We start from the raw sequence: 21,373 nt of genomic DNA on the forward strand, positions 1-21,373 counted from the left end.
TCTACAGGTAATTTGAAGGGTACAAAATGGCTCACAAGAGCATATGCTGCCTCACAAGGGTCGAAGCTGCAGGCTGTCTTGCCAGGCCTGTGTGGAAGGTGCCAGGTGAGTAATAAGGCTGTGGTGCTTTAGGGCTTCCCGGGCACCTTCATTGGTGTGATTTACTTTGATATTTCCAGGCCATGAGATCTTTCAGACAGATGCTATTTCTCCCAGTGACAGAGGAGGAAGCTGAGGCCTTGAGAAACCCAGTGATTTGCTAATTAGACACTGAGGCCCGTCTCGCACCCACGGTTCCTGACTTCCATTTCAGACCCTTCATGGGCTCCGCTCCACCTGTCAGGACAGCAAGCATCCAGGGGGACCTGCTCACAGTGCAGAGGGGAAGCCAGGTTGTCCCAGGGCTGTGGCTGACTTGGCCACTCTGAGATGGCCTTGCTGCAGCCTGGCTGGTGGGGGCGCTGGAGGCCCAGGTTACCCAGCACTTTACTTGGGGGGTGGTTTGCCCCGTGTCCCTGGAGGAGGTGGGGATGCGTGGCCCTTCCGGGCATTGTGTGCACCAGCATGCCCCGGATGCCTTTGTGGTGATCACAGCAACACCCTGTACTTCCCCCGAGTTCTAAGGAGGCACCAACAGGAGGCCTCCCAGACACCCCCTTCCGCCCCCACACTCCGTCCTCCTCAGGAGAAGATGGCCACCTCCGTGGTGTGACGTGTGGGGTGTGAGAGGACCTCTGACCACACAGCTCTCCCCATGACTAATATTTTCTGACTTAGGCACAGCACTAAGAGCTTTACACACTTATTTTCTAGATGGTTGTTATTGTGACATAGATGCTATTGTTTCCACCACCACCCTCCACTTAATATGAAGAAACTGAAGGTTAGAGGGTGTAGTAACTCAGCCAAGATCACGTCAACAATGAGTGACAGAGATGGTCCCCCACAGCGTGCCTCTAGGACTGGAGTCTGTGTTCCTAACCATTCTACCACCCCACCTGTTCATGGGAGCCTGGTGCTTTCTTTGTGCTTGTGATGGGTGAGGATGGAAGAAGCTTCTATTCAAGAGTCTTTCTGAGATAGAGTCTCTTTGGTGCCCTGGGTAGAGTGCTGTGGGGTTATAGCTCGTAGCAACCTCAAACCCTTGGCTCAAGAGATCCTCTTGCCTCAGCCTCCTGAGTAGCTGGGACTACAGTCGCCTGCCACAATGCCCAACTAGTTTTTTCTATGTTTAGGAGAGATGGAGTCTTGCTCTTGCTCAGGTCAGTCTGAAACTCCATTCGCTTTGGCCTCCCAGAGTTCTAGGATTACAGGTGTGAGCTGCTGCATCCAGTCTTTTTTAAAATAATAATTACTTTCCTGTTTTAGAACAATTTTGAATTTATAGAATTATAGTACAGAGATGGTCCAGAGAATTCTTATGATATCCCACGCCTAGTTTTCCTACTATTAACGTCTTACATTAGACTGGTACATATGTGACTATTAATGAACTAAGATTATTAACTAAATTCCATACTTTATTCAGATTTTTTTGTTGTTATTATTATTATTTTACCCTAATGCCCCTCTTCTGTTCCAGGAGCCTATTCCAGGATATTACGCTACATTTAGTCATCATGTCTTCTTTGGTTCCCTTGGCTATGACAGTTTCTCAGGCTTTCCTGATGTTTGGTGACCTTGACAATTTTGAGGAATACTGGTCAGGAATTTTGTAGCACGTCCTTTAGTTGGGATGATTAGGTCATCACCTCACGTCAGGGGCACACATTATCAACACGACTGTGTTCATGTGAACTTCATCAGCTGGCTGAGGGAGTGTTTGTCAGCTTTCTCCCCTTTAAAGCTACTCTCCCCCCTTCCATATTGTACTCAGGAATCACTTTTTGAGCACTAAGAGAGGAAGTGCGCCAGCAACTATCCTGGAAAGAGGGAGCGGGGAAATGCAGGTGTCCTGAGATAGAGAAAGAATTTGCACCTGACTAGGAAGAGAAGCCGACGGCCACAGAGGCACCTGATGCAAGAGAAGAGTCCCGCAGAGGGCCAGCCATCTGTGCCTGCCTGGAGAGCTCCCCTGGGGAGCGGGAGGGTCTCCTTCTCAAAGACTTTATCTTCCTGTAAAGCAAGCTGTAATCAGATGCAGAAACACCCCAACAGACATCTTCCTATTGCCTAAGAGTTCAGGATAAATTAATGTTTGTGAAACATCCAGCAATTACTTGGTGAATTAGTACTATTATATTGCATTATACTATGAGGCTAAAGTGTTAACTTTGCAATGCGGCTATTTCAAATTCTGCAACCCCGCTTGGACTTTTATTTTATTTTATTTTATTTATTTTTGAGACAGAGCCTCAAGCTGTTGCCCTGGGTAGAGTGCTGTAACATCACAGCTCACAGCAACCTCCAACTCCTGGGCTCAAGCGATTCTCCTGCCTCCGCCTCCTGAGTAGCTGGGACTACAGGTGCCTGCCACGATGCCCGGCTATTTTTTGGTTGCAGCTGTCATTGTTCAGCGGACGCGGGCTAGATTCGAACTCGCCAGTTCAGGTGTATGTGGCTGGTGCCTTAGCTGCTTGAGCCACAGGCGCCGAGCCTGGACATTTATTATAAAATGTATGTGTGGTAATCTCTAAGGATGGCTGTGTTCTGGGCCCCCTGGTGTCCCCCTCTGGAGGACAATGCCTCTCTAATTTGCTGGCCTACTTGTGTGTTTGCATTATGTTTGTCTGTTCCAGAGGGTGAACTCAACGTGGGAGATTGTGAAAATTTGCATAGTTCATCTGAGAGGAGAAGCAGTGGCCAGGCAGACTCTGGTTCCAATGTTGGGAGGAACTTGGGACAATCAAGGGACACTTTGGTTTGAAATGGCACTTGTGATGTTACAGCGCAGTTCCTACCTCCTGTCACTGTGCCTGACATGTGATTAGAAATAAAGATCTGGGCTGGACATGGTAACTAGTTGTAATCCTAGCACTTTTTAGGCCCAAGTGGGAGGATGCATTGATCAGGAGTTTGAGACTAGCCTGAGCAACATGGTAAGACCTGTTGCTACGAAAACAAATGGAAACTAGAAATTGGACAAATTAGCTGGTTGCTCTTTCTTGTAGCCCCAGCTACTTAGGAGTCTGAGGCAGGAGGATTGCAAGAGCCCAGGAGTCTGAGGTGGCAGTGAGCTATGGTGACACTACTAGCTCAGGTAACAGAGGTAGACCCTATCTCAAAAAACAAAATATAAGAAACAAATAAAAAGAAAATGAATATTTGTCAGTATTGGGGGCTCTAGGGGATTACCTGTTATAATGAAAATGCCCTTAGGATATGAAACAACTTTGGCTGTTGGCAACTAATACAATAGCATATAGGCTGGCATACCTTCCCAGATTCCAGAGGGGATCTAATACTCAAGTCAGCTTCTTGGAAAGAGCACAGTCCAGTGAGCGGTGGCCCCAGACAGAAGTCTGGGGAAGGGGGACGGGGGGAGTGGATGCTTAAAGGGGCAGCAAAAGGGAGGGTGCAGGACCAACCTGCTGGTGAGCCATCATCACGTGTCTGTGGAAGTCTGTTCTGGTGACATCCTATTTCTAGCTAGGGACCTCAGATGAGTCACTCCTCGGGATTTAGTGTCCCCACTTCTGTGTGACCTAGAGAGATGGTGTGACTGTCTGTCACTCAGGAAGGGACCCTTTTCATCATCTCTGTGCCTCTCCATTATTACCACCTCTGCAGCCAGCCCACACAGCACCCACCCACAGGCTGTAGCCAGCTCACTCTGGGCTCAAGGCTTAACAGAGGTCACACCGAATCTAATTTTCACAGCCACAGGGAGGCAGGTGCTGTTACTGTCTCCACCTTGCAGATGGGGAAACTGGGCCTTATGAAGGTTAAGTCGTCACACCTGCTGTCATAGGCCAGGGGTGGATAGATTTGGGTCTTTTCTGCCCCTTACTTGGTTGGCCAGGGCTTTCACCACCAGATCCATTTGGGTCAGGAGTTGGCAACTTTTTCTGCAAAAGGTTAATATTTTAGGCTCTGTGGGTCACATGTGGTCTCCTCTCCTTCTCCTGTACCTCAGTCTCCCCCTCTGCCTTGGCTCCTCTTACTTTTTAAAACTTAGAAATGTAAAAGCCATTCTTAGCTGGTGAGCTGTTCATAGAAGACTGCTGGCTGGATTTGGGATGTAGGTCAGATTTACGGACCCCTGATAACAGATAAACAAAATGAAAAATGCAAATGGCTGCAGGCTAGCATACTTTCCCAGATTCCAGAGAGGATCTAAAACTTACTCAAAGAATCCTGGGTCTAGAAGATTTCAGTGTATATTTTCAAAAAGCTAGGATTTTGAGAATTAACAGCATAAAGAAAAGATGAGTATTCAAGATGATGGATACGGTGATTGTTCTGATTTGATCATTACACATTGTGTGTATTAAAACACCACTTTGAGACTCTGCACTTGTAGCTCAAGTGGCTAAGGCGCCAGCCACATACACCAGAGCTGGTGGGTTCGAATTCAGCCCGGGCCTGCCAAACAACAATGACAACTACAACCAAAAAAATGGCTGGCCATTGTGGCAGGCGCCTGTAGTCCCAGCTACTTGGGAGGCTGAGGTAAGAGAATTGCTTAAGCCCAGTAGTTGGAGGTTACTGTGAGCTGTGATGCCACAGTACTCTACCCAGGGCAATAGCTTGAGGCTCTGTCTCAAAAAAAAAAAAAAAAAAGAATAAATAAAATACCATTTTGTGGTCCGGGCGCAGTGGCTCACACCTGTAGTCTCAGCACTCTGGGAGGCCAAGGCGGGTGGATTGCCTGAGCTTAGGAGTTTGAAACTAGCCTGAGTGAGAGTGAGACCCCATCTCTTAAAAAAAAAAAAAAATAGCTGGGCATTGTGGCAGGCACCTAGAGTCCTAGCTACTGAAGAGGCTGAGGTAAAAAAATCACCTGAGCCAAAAAGTTTGAGGTTGCTGTGAGAACTATGAGGCCATGGCACTCTACTGAGGGTGACAAGGTAAAACTCTGTCTCAAAGAAAAAAAAATCACTTTGAATCCCATAAATATAGATAATTATTAAGTGCTAACTCAAAGTAAAATTTATTTATTTATTTAGAGACAGAGCCTCAAGCTGTCGCCCTGGGTAGAGTGCTGTGGCATCACAGCTCACAGCAACCTCCAACTTCTAGGCTCAAGTGATTCTCCTGCCTCCACCTCCCAAGTAGCTGGGACTACAGACACCAACCACAATGCCTGGGTATTTTTTGATTGTAGCCATCATTGTTGTTTGGTGGGCCCAGGCTGGATTTGAACCCACCAGCTCAGGTATATGTGGCTGGCACCTTAGCCGCTTGAGCCACAGGTGCTAAGCCTATGGTAAATGCTTTTGTTATTAGATTTTTATACAGGTGATTTCTAATGCATAATTTTATGAGAGCTAGAGATCATTTCTTTTAGAAAAACAAATCTCTGGGGTCAAAATGGAAGACAATGGAATAAAAGATCTCATTTTATACTTTATCTTTGTCAAACTAATCTGAAGCACATCGATTCCTTTATATGAATATTACTTTGACATTATATAAAAGTTATTAATAGAAACCACAAAGGTAAAAAACCTATTCTCTAATCTGTAAAGTTGATATTCTCCGTAAATCAACTTTTCTTTGATTTCTGAAGACATAAAAATCATTTCAAATAACAGCACTCAAACACCGTGTACATTTGTGATGAGGTGCAACAGTCAATTTTAAGCCTCATGTTTTCCAGGTTTTAGCTAAAATGACCCTTAGTAGTTTCTTAGATTTTTGTCAGGTTTGTTTGGGGGCTGTTTTGCCTTATTGGGCATAAACATAAGGCAGTATTAAATATGTTAATAATTCATGCTGAGAACACAGTATAAGCAGGTTTCTAACTCCTCAGGGGCACAGTGGAAACACATCACCTCCCAGGAACACTGGTGAGTGCCCCTAGTTATCCCTCATTAGGCAGTTTCACGCAATCATTTTTTTTCTCTGAGGTTTAAGTCTGTGGCTTCATCTTCCTAGCAGCTTCCAGAACAAAGAGTGGGTTTACTTTGTCTCCAAGTTCTTTTCCTAGGTGCTTTAGAAGAATGCCCTGATTTCCTCCTCCCAGCACAAAAACTCCCCTGAGGATGAAGCCTTCACCCTTCAGGTTTCCAGAGCACCCTCCCTTCCAGGCCCAGAAGAAGTTGTACCACACTCCCAGATGGAAAAATCCCATAAAAAATGATCTTCCACCTTTGTGGACCATAAAGCTTTTTCTTTATATCTAGGAAGATTTCTCCTTTAAAATAAGGCTGGAAGTCCTTCACTTTAGTTTCTATCTTCTCCTTTACCACTTCTCCTCCGACTTGGGTTTCAGGGAGGACAGGTCTGCAGCCTCCTTCCTGCAGAGGAAACAGCCTGTCCTCTCATGGCTATAATCATATTTCCATTCTTTTCCCACAGCTCCTGTGCTTTGAAAGTCCTTGGTTCCTTCCCCAGCATTTTCAGGTCTATCTCTTCCAGATACCTTGCCCTTCTTTCTGGATAGAAAGATGTCAGTATTGGGCAGGAACACCAGGCCTCCTGCACCAATGGGCCACATCTCCGAGGTGAAGAAACTTTGGTCCCAGAAGGTTCTCTCCTGTCTGTCTTCTCTGATTCCTAATGCTGGGATGCTGAGAGGTCAAACTCTCCTGGACCCCGAGAGTTCCAGGGGCCTGTTTTTTTTTTTAAATTTTTTTATTAAATCATAACTGTATACAATGATATGATTATGGGGCATCATACACTCACTTCATAAACCATTTGACACATTTTTATCACAGTGGTTAACATAGCCTTTCCGGCGTTATCTCAGTTACTGTGCCAAAACATTTACATTCTACATTTACCAAGTTTCGCAAATACCCCTGTAATATGCACCACAGGTGTGATCCCACCGATTCCCCTCCCTCTACCCCAGGGGCCTGTTTATTTTTGGAGATAGCCTTTTTTTTTGAGACAGAGTCTTACTTTGTCACTCTCAGTAGAGTGCCTTGGCATCTTAGCTCACAGCAACCTCAAACTCTTGGACTCAAGTGATCCTCTTGCCTTAGCTTCCTAAGTAGCTGGGACTACAGGCACCTGCCACAACGCCCAGCTATTATTTATTTATTTATTTTTGCAGTTTTGGCCGTGGCCAGGCTTGAACCCACCACCCCTGATATATGGGGCCAGCGCCCTACTCCTTGAGCCACAGGGACCACCCTGCCCAGCTATTTTTTAGAGATGATGTCTTGCTCTGTCTCAGGCTGGTCTTGAACTCAGGAGCTCAGGCAATCCACTTGTCTTGGCCTCCCAAGTGCTGGGATTACAGATGTGAGCCACTGTGCCGGCCTTGTTTCTTTATTTTTGATCTTTATGATTTTATTTTTTCTTGTCTTGTTGCATTGGCCAGGATTCCCAATGTAGGTTTTTTTTTTTTTTAATTTTTACTTTAATAGATTTAGGGAGTACAGGTTGAATTCTGTTACCTGTCTATACTGTGTGGTGGTGGAGGCTTTTGTTGTACCATTAGCTGAGTAGTGTACATTGTACCTTATAGGTAATTTTCATCCCTTACCCGCCCCCTCCCATACTCCCTACTTGTGAGTCTCCAGGGTCCATTATGCTATTCTGTGTACTCTTGTATAGCCAGTTTAGCTCCCACTTATAAGCAAGACCATGCAACATGAATTTTTCTGTTTCTCAGTTATTTCACTTAGATTAATTCCAATGTAATTTGGAACAGAAGTGGCAAGAGTAGGCATCCTTGGTCTTGTTTTTTATTTTTAAAGAAATTGGCCTTCCATTTCTTTTTTAAAAGTCTTTTTATTTTTAATTTAATTTAATTTATTTGTTTTGAGACAGACTCTCACTCTGTGGCCCTAGATAGAGCGCTATGGCATCATGATAACTCACAGCACCCTCAAACTCTTGGGCTCAAGTGATCCTCTTGCCTCAGTTTTTCTATTTTTAGTAAAGACAGGGTCTCACTCTTGCTCAGGCTGGTCTTGAACTCCTGAGCTCAATTGATCCACCTGCCTCAGCCTCCCAGAGTGCTAGGATTACAGGCATGAGCCACTGGCTCTGCCCAATTTTTTTTTTTTTTTTTTTTTTTGCTACTGGCAGGATCAAGCAGGTATCCAGTTTTTTAAAAATTTTTATTTTTAAATCAATGAACAATTTGTAGTATGGGATAGGCCATTTTAAATAGATAACAATCTTTGTGTTTCAGGAAGACACAGAGATAAGGGGGAAGTTCTCATGGTTCTTGAATGCGTTGGCAAAAAGTCTTCTCTGTAGCCTGGTCAGCAGAGGTAGTTTCTGTGTTTCAAAACAGATGCATGGAACTGTTGAATTGAATTAAAAGGCAGGGATTACTTGGTCCAACTCCCATCACCTCTTTCCCCACTGATGACATCTGAGCTCAAAGGACTCTACGTTTCAGAGTAAACCAGGAGGCTCTCAGTCAGAGTTTTTGGGTCCTCCAGTTCTGCTGAGATGGTGGTGGAAGGCTCTGATGGAGCCGTAGGGGAAATGTCCTTCCCTAAAGACCCCTCCATCAGTGAGACCTGATGCTTTCACTTTGAGTTGAGCCATAAGGAAGACTCAGTGTGGACTGATTTGGGGGAGGCAGTGGTAGCAGAGAGCACTGGCCCAGGAGTCAGAGGACAAGGGGTGAGCACGGGATTTCCTAACTCCCTGATTGTGTGGCCTCTGGTGAGTCACTTGATTGAGCATTTACTTCTTCATCTGCAAATTGGGAACAATACTTCCTGCTCTTGCTAACGGTGCTGGCACAGGCTCTGATGGGGTCATGTGTGGGAGAGTGCTCTGAAAACTGAAAAGCACCACAGAAGAGAGTACCATTTCTCCAGGCACCTCCCCACCTCCCCAGTCCTGTTGTCCACTGTGCTTCCTGTGGTGTGTGTTCTGTGTTCCAGCCACACAGACGGTCTATTAGTTTCTTGGTAGGTGGCTTCCTTCTGCCACTGGGCCTTTGCGTGTGCTATTCCCATGGTCTGAAGTGCTCCCCCATCCTTTACTTGGTTTTACTCGCCTTCATCCCATAGAACTCAGTTCAGCTGCATTTCTGAGGAAGGCCTTCTCTGAGCACAGCTCCCCAGCCCTTGATTTAGGTCAGAGTCCCTAAACATGCACGTTCCCCCAGCACCATGTGTCTTACTCTCATCACACAATCATTCGGGTTTGTGTCAGTGCTCATCAATAGACTGTAAGCTCTATGAGGGCAGACAGCGCTGAGGAAACCCAGTAGGATAAGTCTCCTCTCTGAATTAGCTCAATGTTTGCACTTTTTCTTTGCCCCCCTTTATGTCAGTGGTTCTCAAACTTCCTAATGCCTCTACCCCTTAATACAGTTCCTCATGTTGTGGTGACTCCCAACCATAAAATTATTTTCGTTGCTACTTCATAACTATAATTTTGCTACTGTTATGAATCAGAATGTACATATCTGAAATGCAGGATGGTCTTAGGTGACCCCTGTGAAAGGGTTGTTCGACTGCCAAAGGGGTTGCCACCCACAGGTTGAGAACCGCTGCTTTAAGTCAAGCTGTGCTGCCCCGTGTGATGTCATGTTGATGTCTGTATATAAGGTGTGTATCAAACTACAATCATTAATTGTTAGCGGTAGGTGGGGATGCCCTCGTTTGCCAGGAGTGGCAAACGGTCAAACAGGGTCAGAGAACAGCAGCCAGAGCAGGAAGCGGCCTCAGGGCAAGGCGTGTGTGCTGTGTCTATAGATGATGCTCTGTCTGGCTTGGGAGACTTGAATTATTAATAAAAATTCTAGGAAACCCATCAGCTTTTCAGGAACCTTTATCCCATTAAGGGAAAATAAATTCCAAGTGTACTTTCAAGCACTATTTTTTTTTCTTTTTGAAAACTTTATATGAATGTATTATATTCATAGAGAAAGTACACGGATCATGAACATGCAGTACAGAACATTTTCACAGACTGAGCGTCCCCTCTCGTCAACCAGCATCCAGGCTAAGAAACAGTATAGCAGCACCCCATAAACTTCCCTCATGCCTCCTTCCTGCAAATTGGGAACAATATTGGGAACCACCCCTTAGGGGAACAAATTGGGAACCACCCCTTAGGGGAACTACTCTCCTGACTTCCAGTAGCACAGGGCAGTTCTACTGATCCTGGTATTCTAAATAAATGGAATAATATGGTAAGAAATTTTCTTGAGTCTAGCTTTTTTCACTCAGCATCATATTTATGAGATTTATTCATACGGTTGTATGTGGTTGCAGATTATTCTCATTGCTGTATAATAATTCACTGGTGAACATGCTGTATTTATCCATGCTATTGTTGAAGGACATTTGAGTAGTTTTTAGTTTTTGGTTATTACCTTAGAAGCATCACTAAATTTGATTTTGGTTTATCTTTCTCTTTTTTTTTTTTTTTTTTGCAGTTTTTGGCCCAGGCTGGGTTTGAACCTGCCACCTCCAGCATATGGGGCTGGTGCCCTACTCCTTTGAGCCACAGGCGCCACCGATTTTGGTTTATCTTAAAGAGGTGTTAAAAATAAATTTTCTTGTTTCTTTTCTTTCTTTCTTTCTTTTTTTTTTTTTTTTTACTATGTTCTGTTAGCATGTTTTCTTTTTCTTTTTTAGAAAATGTTTTCCCAGGGAAGTTAGAATCTGATTGGGTTTAGAAAGAACCTATCCTTTTCCCTTAGAATTCAAAAATCGCTTCCTCACCTTTTCTCACCTGTGACTTTACCTTGATAACTGAATTCTAGATAGCTTTCAGTTTTTATTTTTATTATTATTATTATTTTTGTAGAGACAGAGTTTCACTTTATGGCTCTCGGTAGAGTGCCATGGCATCACACAGCTCACAGCAACCTCCAACTCCTGGGCTTAAGTGATTCTCTTGCCTCAGCCTCCCGAGCAGCTGGGACTACAGGCGCCCGCCACAACACCTGGCTATTTTTTTGTTGCAGTTTGGCCAGGGCCGGGTTTGAACCCACCACCCTCAGTATATGGGGCCGGCGCCTTATCGACTGAGCCACAGGTGCCGCCCAGCTTTCAGTTTTTATTTCTCCCCCCTCCACTCTTCTTCTATACATTAAAAAAGAAAACATTTAATGACATTTAGTACTCCTACAAGCACATTTTGAAAAAATTGGAAAATAAAAGAAATTTACTTTTAAAATTTTTACTTATTTATTTATTTTTGAGACAAAGTCTCACTTGATCGCCCTGGGTAGAGTACCGTGATGTCAGAGCTCACAGCAACTTCAGACTCTTGGGCTCAAGTCATTCTCTTGCCTCGGCCTCCTGAGTAGTTGAGACTATAGGCGCCCACCACAATGCCTGGCTAGTTTTTCTATTTTGAGAGATGAGGCCCTCGCTGTTGCTCGGGCTGGTCTCAAACTCCTGAGCTCAGGCAATCCACCTGCCTCAGCTTCCCAGAGTGTTAGGATTACAGGCGTGAGCCACCACACCTGGCCTGGAACATGGAAGACATTTAAATAAGAACACAACAGTCTCCTGCCATCTGGAGATGATAGTGCGAATATGTTAGCCTATTTCTTTCCAATGTTTTCTTCTATTTATATTTCATGTAGTTGAGATAGCACTTTGTATGCATATTCATATCTCTTTTCACTTAGGATTACATCATCAGAATTTCCTCAGATCATTAAGAACTATTCTTCAACAATGTTTTTCATGCCTACGTGATAATCCATCCATGTGCATGCCAAAAGTTACTTAACTGATCTCCAGAACCGGGACGGGACACTATTATTTTGACAATTAGAAACAATGCTACAGGGACTATCTTTATGTAGGTCTTTGTCTTAATCGTAGGACAATTTCCTTAAGATAAATTCCTTTTCTTTTTTTGTAGAGACAGGGTTTCATTTTATGGCCCTCGGTAGAGTGCCATGGCATCACACAGCTCACAGCAACCTCCAACTCCTGGGCTTAAGCGATTCTCTTGCCTCAGCCTCCCGAGTAGCTGGGACTACAGGTGCCCACCACAACTCCCAGCTATTTTTTGTTGCAGTTCGGCCGGGGCCGGGTTTGAACCCGCCACCCTCGGTATATGGGGCCGGTGCCTTACCGACTGAGCCACAGGCGCCGCCCAAGATAAATTCCTAGAAGTGGAATTTACTGGCTCAAGAGTGTGTACGCTTTAAAGGAGTCTAGTATGCTACATGTTGCCAAATTGCTTTACAGAAGGGTGTTGATCTATACTTCCTTCAGCTTTCAGAACTGAGCGAGTGAGAGCACACGTTTCACTACATCCTCACACACATCGAATATTGTTTAATATGGATCATCCTCATCGTGTTTGGTTTCAAGTATTTAAAAATTTCTCTTCTGATTTATTTTCATTAAGGAACCCATGAGTTATTTAGACATGTGTTTTAAAGTTTCCAAACGTGTGGGGAGTTTTTGATCTTTTAAATTGACTTCTTATTTTTTTATTTTTTTGAGTCAGAGCCTCAAGCTGTTGCCCTTGGTAGAGTGCCCTGGCATCATAGCTCACAGCAACCTCTAATTCCTGGGCTTAAGCCTTTCTTTTGCCTCAGCCTCCAAACTAGCTGGAACTACAGGCGCCCGACACAATGCCCAGCCATTTTTTGGTTGTAATTGTCATTGCTGTTTGGCAGGCCTGGGCTGGATTCAAACCTGGCAGCTCTGGTGTATGTGGCTGGCGCCTTAGCCGCTTGAGCTACAGGCATTGACCCTAAATTGACTTCTTAATTTAATTGTATTATGATCAGAGAATATGGTATATGTGTTACCTACTCTTTGAAATGTGTTGAGGATTGTTTTATGTTGAGAAATGTGGATAAACAACTTTTATAAGTGCTGTAGCGCCCTAGTTCACAACAACCTCCAACTCCTGGGCTCAAGCTAGCCTCTTGCCTCAGTTTTTCTATTTTTGGTAAAGACAGGGGTCCTGATTTTGCTTTGGCTGGTCTGGAACTCATGATCTCGTGCTATCCACCCACCTTGGCCTTTCAGTGCTAGGATTACAGGCATGGACCACCACGCCTGGCTGGGACAGAGGGTGTTGATGAAGGACTTTTAGGACTAAAATCAGGAATGTTCTGGACAAGCTGGGATGAGTTGGTAACCTTGTGTGTACCTAAGAATAATGTGGATTCTCTAGTTGTTGGGTGCAGAGTTTTAAATATATATATCTTAGAGGCTTGGCACCTATAGCTCAAGCGGCTAAGGTGCCAGCCACATACACCAGAGCTGGCAGGTTCAAATCCAGCTCAGGCCTGCCAAACAACAATGACAACTATAACCAAAAAATAGCTGGGCATTATGGCGGGCACCCAGCTAGTTGAGAGGCTTAGGCAAGAGATTGGCTTAAGCCAGGAGTTGGAGGTTGCTGTGAGCTGTGATACCATAGCACTCTACCCAGGGCGACAGCTTGAGGCTGTTTCAAAAAAAAAAAAAAAAAATATATATATATATATATATATGTATATTAGAAAAAGCTCTTTTATTGTTTAAAAAAATTTTTTAAGTGAGATTTTTATTTGGAGAGAATTACAGATTCACAGAGAGATCCAGTGGCTTCTTTATACCATTCCCCCCATGGTAATGAACATCTTATGAAACTATATAGTAGGTTATCATAACTAGGAAGTCAGCTGTCACCAGTCTCACTTGCACTTGTGTGTGTGCACGTGTGCTCTTATGTGTACTTTATCACAGGTGTCGGTTTGTGTAGCTATGAACACAGTCAAGATACAGCTGTCCCAACAAAGCCCCCTTCTGTTGCTTTTTAGTAACCAGAACCACATCCCTCTCATAGCCTCTCCCTGCTCCCGTCTCTCACCCTTGGAAACTACTAATGTGCCCTCCATGTCCATAGTTTTGTCATTTCAAGAATGTTATTACATACATGGAATCATACAGTATGTGGCCTTCTGGGATTGGCTCGTTTTTGAAACAGAGTCTCACTCTGTCACCCTGGGTAGAGTGCTGTGTCGTAGCTCACAGCAACCTTAAACTCCTGGGCTCAAGAGATACTCTTGCTTCGGCCTTCCAAGTAGCTGGGACTACAGGTGCCCATCATGCATGGCTAATTTTCTATTTTTAGTAGGCAGGGTCTTGCTCTTGCTCAGGCTGGTCTTGAACTCCTGAGCGCAAGCAATCTGCCCCTCTCAGCCTCCCTGCCAGAGTGCAAGGATTACAGATGTGAGCCTCTGTGCCCAGCCAGCTGGCTTTTCCCCCCTTCTTTTTCACTCAGTATGAGTCCCTGGAGCTTCATCCATGTTGCGTGGATCCCTGGTTTCTTCTTTTTTATCGCTGAGTAGTATGTCATGGTTATGGATGTAACAGTTGTTGAACTCTTCACACAGTGAAGGACATTTGCGTTGCTTCTAGTTCTCGGGTATCATTAAGTAAAGGTACTGTGAACATTCATGTACAGGATTTACTATGAACCTAAATTTCCATCTCTCTGACATAAATGTCCAAAAGTACAATTATGAGGTTTAATAATTGTCTTTAAAATATCTACACTTACCGATTTTTTTTTTTTTGAGACAGAGTCTCACTAGGTTGCTCTCAGTAGAGTGCTGTGGCATCATAGCTCACAGCAACCTCAAACTCCTGGGTTTAAGTGATTCTCTTGCCTCAGCCTCCCAGTAGCTGGGACTACAGGCACCCGTCACAACGCCTGGCTATTTTTTTGTTGCAGTTGGCCCGGCAGGGTTTGAACCCACCAGCTTGTGTATAAGTGACTGGTGCCATAACCACTGTTCTATGGGAGCCAAGCCTACACTTACCAGTTTTTATATCCTTGACCTATGGATAATTGGGAAAGACTTTGAAGTCAAGTGTTGATTTATGTATTTTAAAGGTATTTTGTAAGATGCATTCAAATTTGGATTGTTATGGGTTTTTGTCTTATAAAAACCCCAGCTCCTAAGATGGTAGTAGTGGGCCAGGAACCCGACTGTGCTGCTGAGACCAGAAACTCCACCAGACTTATGGGTCTGCACCCTATCTAACTATGGTAGTAATAATGTGGTGTCATAGTTACCGAGAACATGAGATTGGTCTGAAGCTGTGTCATTCCTTTGACATTGTGCTGTGGGATGCCATCACCATGTTGATTATTGTGAAGGAAGGACGTGAGTGGGCTGTTTTTGACCAACACGGCTGTGTCCCTAGGAGAGAGGAAGTGTAGGAGGACAGCTTCCTCTCAGCTGAGGGACTGACTTTATATGCTGGGGGCTGGTAGTCTGGCCTGAGGAATACTGGTGTGTTTATTTACTTGGAGTGAGCTGCAAAGAAAATTCTCTTCCCTGAGAAATTTACTTTTTAAAAATCTTTTCTCCCCCAAGATTTTTAAATATTTTATAGTTTTTTTATATAGCTGATGTTTTCTATTTATTTATTTATTTGCAGTTTTTGGCTGGGGCCAGGTTTGAACCTGCCACCTCTGGTATATGGGGCTGGCGCCCTACTCCTTTGAGCCACAGGTGCCGCCCTTTTTTTTTTTTTTTTACTTTTTTCTAGTTACTACTTGGAGAACTTACTCCTCAGACAGGCAGAGGTCAAGTCGTCCATCCCCCTGCCTGTGAGCAGCATTGCCCCAAGAGCTTCCAACAGTCACACATCCTTTCCTATTTTCATTAGTCCATCTTTCAGACCCAGTTCTAGGAGCCTTCATATCTGGCCCCTGGGGATCCCTCTTCCCTGAGCCTCAAAGCCCTTACTTTTTTTTTTTTTTTAATTTCAGATTAATATGAGGGTACAACTGATTAGGTTACAATGTTTGCATTTGTTAGGTAGAGTCCCTGTCACAGTTGTCTCCTGCACCCAGGAGGCGTGCCATATACCCCTACCTTGTGCCCATTAGGTGTGTGCACACCAATCCCCCTCCTTTCTCCCCTCTCCCTCATCCTTCTTCCCTTGCACTTGAATTGAATTGAGGTTTTCTCTTGTGTGAGCCTGTGTTTGTTCCTCCACTGGCTTCATATTAGTAGTGAGTACATTGGATACTTGGTTTTCTATTCCTGTGATCTTACTGTTGTTTCAACAATTATGTAGCACTCTCCCTGAGAGCTGGCTATATGGCTCATAGTCTCTGCTGCCATGTTGCTGACTGCTGTAATAACAAATTACCAAAACAACACAAAATTATTTTACAGTTCTAGGCATCCAAAGTCCAAAATGGCTCAAAACGGTGTTGGCAAAGCTGCAGGTTCTAGGGGAGACCTGTTCTTGTCCTTTCCAGCTGGTAGAGGCTGCCCACACCCCTTGGCTTGTAGCCCCCTACTGGGAGCTCTATGTTTGTGTTGTCACATCTCTTCCCCTGATTCTGGCTTTCCTGCTCCTCTTATAAAAAAGATCCTTTTTTTGGCTCTGCACCTGTGGCTCAAGCGGCTGAGGCGCCAGCCACATACACCTGTGCTGGCGGGTTCAAATCCAGCCTAGGCCCGCCAAACAATGACAGCTGCAACCAAAAAATAGCTGGGCGTTGTGGCAGGTGTCTGTAGTCCCAACTACTTGGGAGGCGGAGGCAAGAGACTTGCTTGAGCCCAGGAGTTGGAGGTTGCTGTGAGCTGTGATGCCATAGCACTCTACCCAGGGTGACAGTTTGAGGCTCTATCTCAAAAATAAAATAAAATAAAATAAAAAAATAAATAAAATAAAAATAAAAATTTGCCTTGGCTTGGCTGGGCATGGTGGCTCACGCCTGTAATCCTAGCACTCTGGGAGGCTGAGGCAGGAGGATCACTTGAGGTCAGGAGTTAAAGACCAGCCTGAGCAAAATTGAGACCCCATCTCTACTATAAATAGAAAAATTGGCTCAGTGCCTATAGCTCAGCAGCTAGGGTGCCAACCACATACATCAGAGCTGGCCGGTTTGAATCCAGCCCAGGCCTGCCAAACAATGAGAGCTGCAACCAAAAAATAGCCAGGCGTTGTGGCGGGCGCCTGTGGTCTCAGCTACTTGGGAGGTGGAGACAGGAGACTCACTTGAGCCCAAGAGTTTGAGGTTGCTGTGAGCTACGATGCCACGGCACTCTACCCAGGGCAACAGCTTGAGGCTCTGTCTCAAAAAAAAAAAAAAAAATCCTTTTGATTACAGTGGGCCCACTGGGATGATGTAGGATCATCTCTCCATCTCAATACCCTTAACTTGGCCACATCTGCAAAGTCCCCTTGCCTTATAAGGTGGCATTCACAGATTTGGGAATGGAATGTAGATATCTCTGGCTGTTATTCTATATCATGAAGCCATTATGTGGCTGGCTATATCTGCTCATCTCTTGTCAAGCCCCTGGCCCTCTCCAGGCCCTATCATCCCTTTCCTGGAAGGATCCATCAGCTGCTCACCAGTCTGTCTTTCCCCATCTGATCTCTCTACAATCCATGGTTCTGTTGTCAGTGTCTCAGTGACAATAGTAGTGGTTTTCAACCAGTGTGCCTTGAAAAGGTTTAAAGATCAATAATTAAATTATCTTCAGATGAAGTTCAAAGCGCAGTAAGTGTACATATCAAATTTAAAACCTCTTTAAGAATCACTTAAGCCCAAGAGTTTGAGGTTGCTGTGAGCTGTGACGCCACCTCAGCCTACTAAGGGCGACATAGTGAAACTCTGTCTCAAAAAAAAAAAAATTAAAACCTCTTTAAATTGATTATACAAGGATACGTTGTTACAATAAATAAATGTTTTTTTTTTTTTTTTTGTAGAGACAGAGTCTCACAGTACCGCCCTCGGTAGAGTGCCGTGGCGTCACACGGCTCACAGCAACCTCCAACTCCTGGGCTTAAGCGATTCTCTTGCCTCAGCCTCCGGAGTAGCTGGGACTACAGGCGCCCGCCACGACGCCCGGCTATTTTTTGGTTGCAGTTTGGCCGGGGCTGAGGTTTGAACCCGCCACCCTCAGCATATGGGGCCGGCGCCCTACTCACTGAGCCACAGGCGCCGCCCTGTTTTATTGTTATAATAAATAAACACCACCTATGTGGCTCGGTGACCGCAGCACAGTGGTTATGGCACCAGCCATATACACTGAGGCTGGTGGATTCTAACCCAGCCCTGGTCAGCTAAACAATGACAACTGCAACAAAAAATAGCTGGGCACTGTGGCAAGTGCCTATAATCCCAGCTACTTGGGAGGCTGAGGCAAGAGAATTGCTTGAGCCCAAGAGTTTGGGGTTGCTGTGAGTTTTGACGCTACAGCACTCTACCAGGGGCAGGAAAGTGAGACTCTGTCTCAAAAACAAGAAACCGGGTGGCGCCTGTGGCTCAGTCGGTAAGGCGCCGGCCCCATATACCAAGGGTGGCGGGTTCAAACCCGGCCCCGGCTGAACTGCAACCAAAAAATAGCTGAGCGTTGTGGTGGGCGCCTGTAGTCCCAGCTATTCGGGAGGCTGAGGCAAGAGAATCGCTTAAGCCCAGGAGTTGAAGGTTGCTGTGAGCTGTGTGACGCCACGGCACTCTACCGAGGGCCATAAAGTGAGACTCTGTCTCTACAAAAAAACACACACACACAAAAAAAACAACCAACCCAACAAACCAAAAAACAATATTTGAAGAAGAATACAAAAAGGATCTTTCAGAGTGACTCCACCTAAAAAATTAAAAAATGTGACCTGGTTGTTTGTACCTTCACAATAAACCGAAATAAAAAACAAATAAAAACAAAACAAAACATTTTGCTTTCAGAAAATACAATTTCATGGTGTGTTAAGGATTTATCTGAAAATATAGAATGTCAAGTAATATCTCACCTCAAAAAAGGAAACATGTTTGCAATTCATTTGGATAAATCTATCGATACCAATGGTAAACGGCAACTTTTAGCATTCAATAGATTTGTCCATGAAGAAGAGATCATAAAACAGTTTTTATATTGTCGACCACTCCAAACAATAATAACAAAGAGCCAAGATTTTTTTTATTTGATGGATAATTACCTTAATTCTATAACTTGTCTTGGGATTCCTGCATAATTATTTGTACGGATGGGGCCGCATCTATGTCTGGAGGTGTAGAAGGATTTGCTACATTTGTACGAAAACAGAACATCAAAATTATTCTTATACACTGTTTTCTACCCAGAGAAGTCCTAGTGTCAAAATCATTAGTGTCCGAATTAGAAAAGGTGCTAGATGCACTTATTAAAATTATTAATTATATAAAAGCAGGTCGGATTATTTCCAGAATGATGTTCCTCAGTGGATACTTCTCATATCCAGACCTTACTGCATATGTGTGTGAGCTGGTTGTCTCAAGGAAGAGTTGTCTCAAAGAAGTATCAACCTTTTAAAGAATGCAACATTTTAAATTAGGCGATTTAATTTGCAAAGAGGTTTGGTGTAACGAAGTTGCATTTCTTGCAGCTTGGAGCTCCCTTCCTAGCAGATCAGGAGTGTTGGAGGGCAGGATCCCAGTTGTATTCATCTCTGTTCCCCTGTATATAGAGAAAATAATCTTAGCATTTCAGCCACGTGTGCTAAAGGTTTGTACTCTGCTAAAAGAGAAATTCAAATGTCACTTAGAAATAGGCAGTGCCAGAGTGTCATACCAGTTATGGCCATATAACACCACTTGGGAATGTGACCCCCTGACCACTCACAGGGCCAACCTGTGACTTGCTTTGCTCATTTTCCCCAACCACAGTGACAAGTGCTCTCTTTAACTCTCTGCTGATGACCCAGGGAACAGCTCACAGCTTCCTCTGGGGTTGAGCAATTCTTTCTCTGCAGTTTCAATCCCGTAGCTATTATATGCTAATTAATGCATGCTCTTGTTATATTAGCAAGGACTTCAACAAGCATTTAGGGACCAGTGGTAGTGGGAAGATATGGAGATGAGTAAGGTATGATCCTTGCTCCAGGACAGCTCAGGCTAGAGGAGGAAACTGCTAGAGGCCTCAGAGGTGGTTCAAAGGGAGGAGAGTAGGGGATGAGGGGAGGGGAGAAGGAAAGGCTGTTGGAAGAGCTATAGATGTAGTGGAAAACACATAGACTTTGCAGTTAGGACAGAAGAGGATTCAGACTCTGGCTTCCTTTTTGTAGCAATGTGACCCTGTACAAGGAACTAAGCCTGACTGAGCCTCAGTGTCCTCACCTGTAATGTGAGAGTGACCCACTATTTTACCTCCAGTGGTTGTTAGAAGGTGTAGGGCACTGAATGGTGACAGCCAGACCATATGTCCGTGTCCTAACTCCTGGAAGCTGGCATCCTATATTACTAGGTAATAGTATATCCTATATTACTAGGTATTATTACTGAGATTCAATAACAGGTGTCCTTATAAGAGACACAGAGGAGAGTCACACAAGAAGAGGAGAAATCCATGTGAAAACAGAGGCAGAGAATGGAGTGGTGCAGCCCCAAGCCAAGGCTGTCCTCTTCCTGCTGGAGAGGCAGGAAGTTTTCTCCTTCAGAGCTTTTGGAGTGAGCACAGCCTGCTGACACCTTGATTCACGCTTCTTCAATGAGAGAAGAAGATTTGAGAGAATAGATTTGTGTAGTTTGTTGTTCTTACATAGCCCTGGGAAACACATACAGCAGGATTAAGTAAAATAATGTTTGTGAAGCATCCTGCCTACTGCCTGGTACTTGTCAGGTGTTCCCCAAATGACAGGCCTTTTCTCTACTGTGGGGACTGTGGGAGGACAAATAGGAGAAAGAAGAGGGGAGCAGAGGCAGGACACTTTGGACAGTGGAGCAGAGGGGACTGAGCACAGGCAATGTCTGGGGAATGACACTAGTGGGACATGAGCAAATATTCTGGGGTACATGGTGGGAGGTGGGGGGCATGTGCACATGGGGGCACAGGAAGAATTTGAACACACTGACTGACAGGCAGGAGGCCTCAGAGGAAGGAGGTCCCACAGCGAGGGACAGGTACAAGCTGTGTGGCAGGTGCCTGTAGTCCGAGCAACTTGGAAGGCTGAAGCAAGAAAATCACTTTAAGACCAAGAGTTTGAGGTTGCTGTGAGCTATGATGCTGTGGCACTCCACCAAGGGCCACAAAGTGAGACTCTGTCTTAAAAAAAAAAAAAAAAAAAAATGACGTGATAGACATATCTTGCAAACGCAAGACTGGACCAAGATTCATATTCGCCACAAGAGATTTGATGATAAATGTTTAAAGCTACTGGAATATCTTTGGAAGACTATTTACGACAGTCGTGACAGTAATTCCTCTGAGAAGGGAGCTAGGGAGCTAGCAGGTGACTACTATCCCACTGTGCCAGGAGCTATCCCAGTTTTAGTAAGGAAGTCCCTCAGTCCAGAGAAAACCAGGACTGTCGGTTATCCAACTAGGAGAGAGTGTCGATTTTTTGCTGTGCGTATTTTTGTT

The 21,373-nt window shown here is 44.6% G+C and overlaps 1 pseudogene; it reads right to left on the reverse strand.

The window, feature by feature from the left end:
* Positions 1-5,965: 5,965 nt before the first annotated feature.
* Positions 5,966-6,601, reverse strand: LOC128561965 (peroxiredoxin-like 2A; annotated as a pseudogene).
* Positions 6,602-21,373: the final 14,772 nt, after the last annotated feature.

Source organism: Nycticebus coucang, chromosome 12 (assembly GCF_027406575.1).
Source record: "Nycticebus coucang isolate mNycCou1 chromosome 12, mNycCou1.pri, whole genome shotgun sequence".
NCBI lineage: Eukaryota > Metazoa > Chordata > Mammalia > Primates > Lorisidae > Nycticebus > Nycticebus coucang.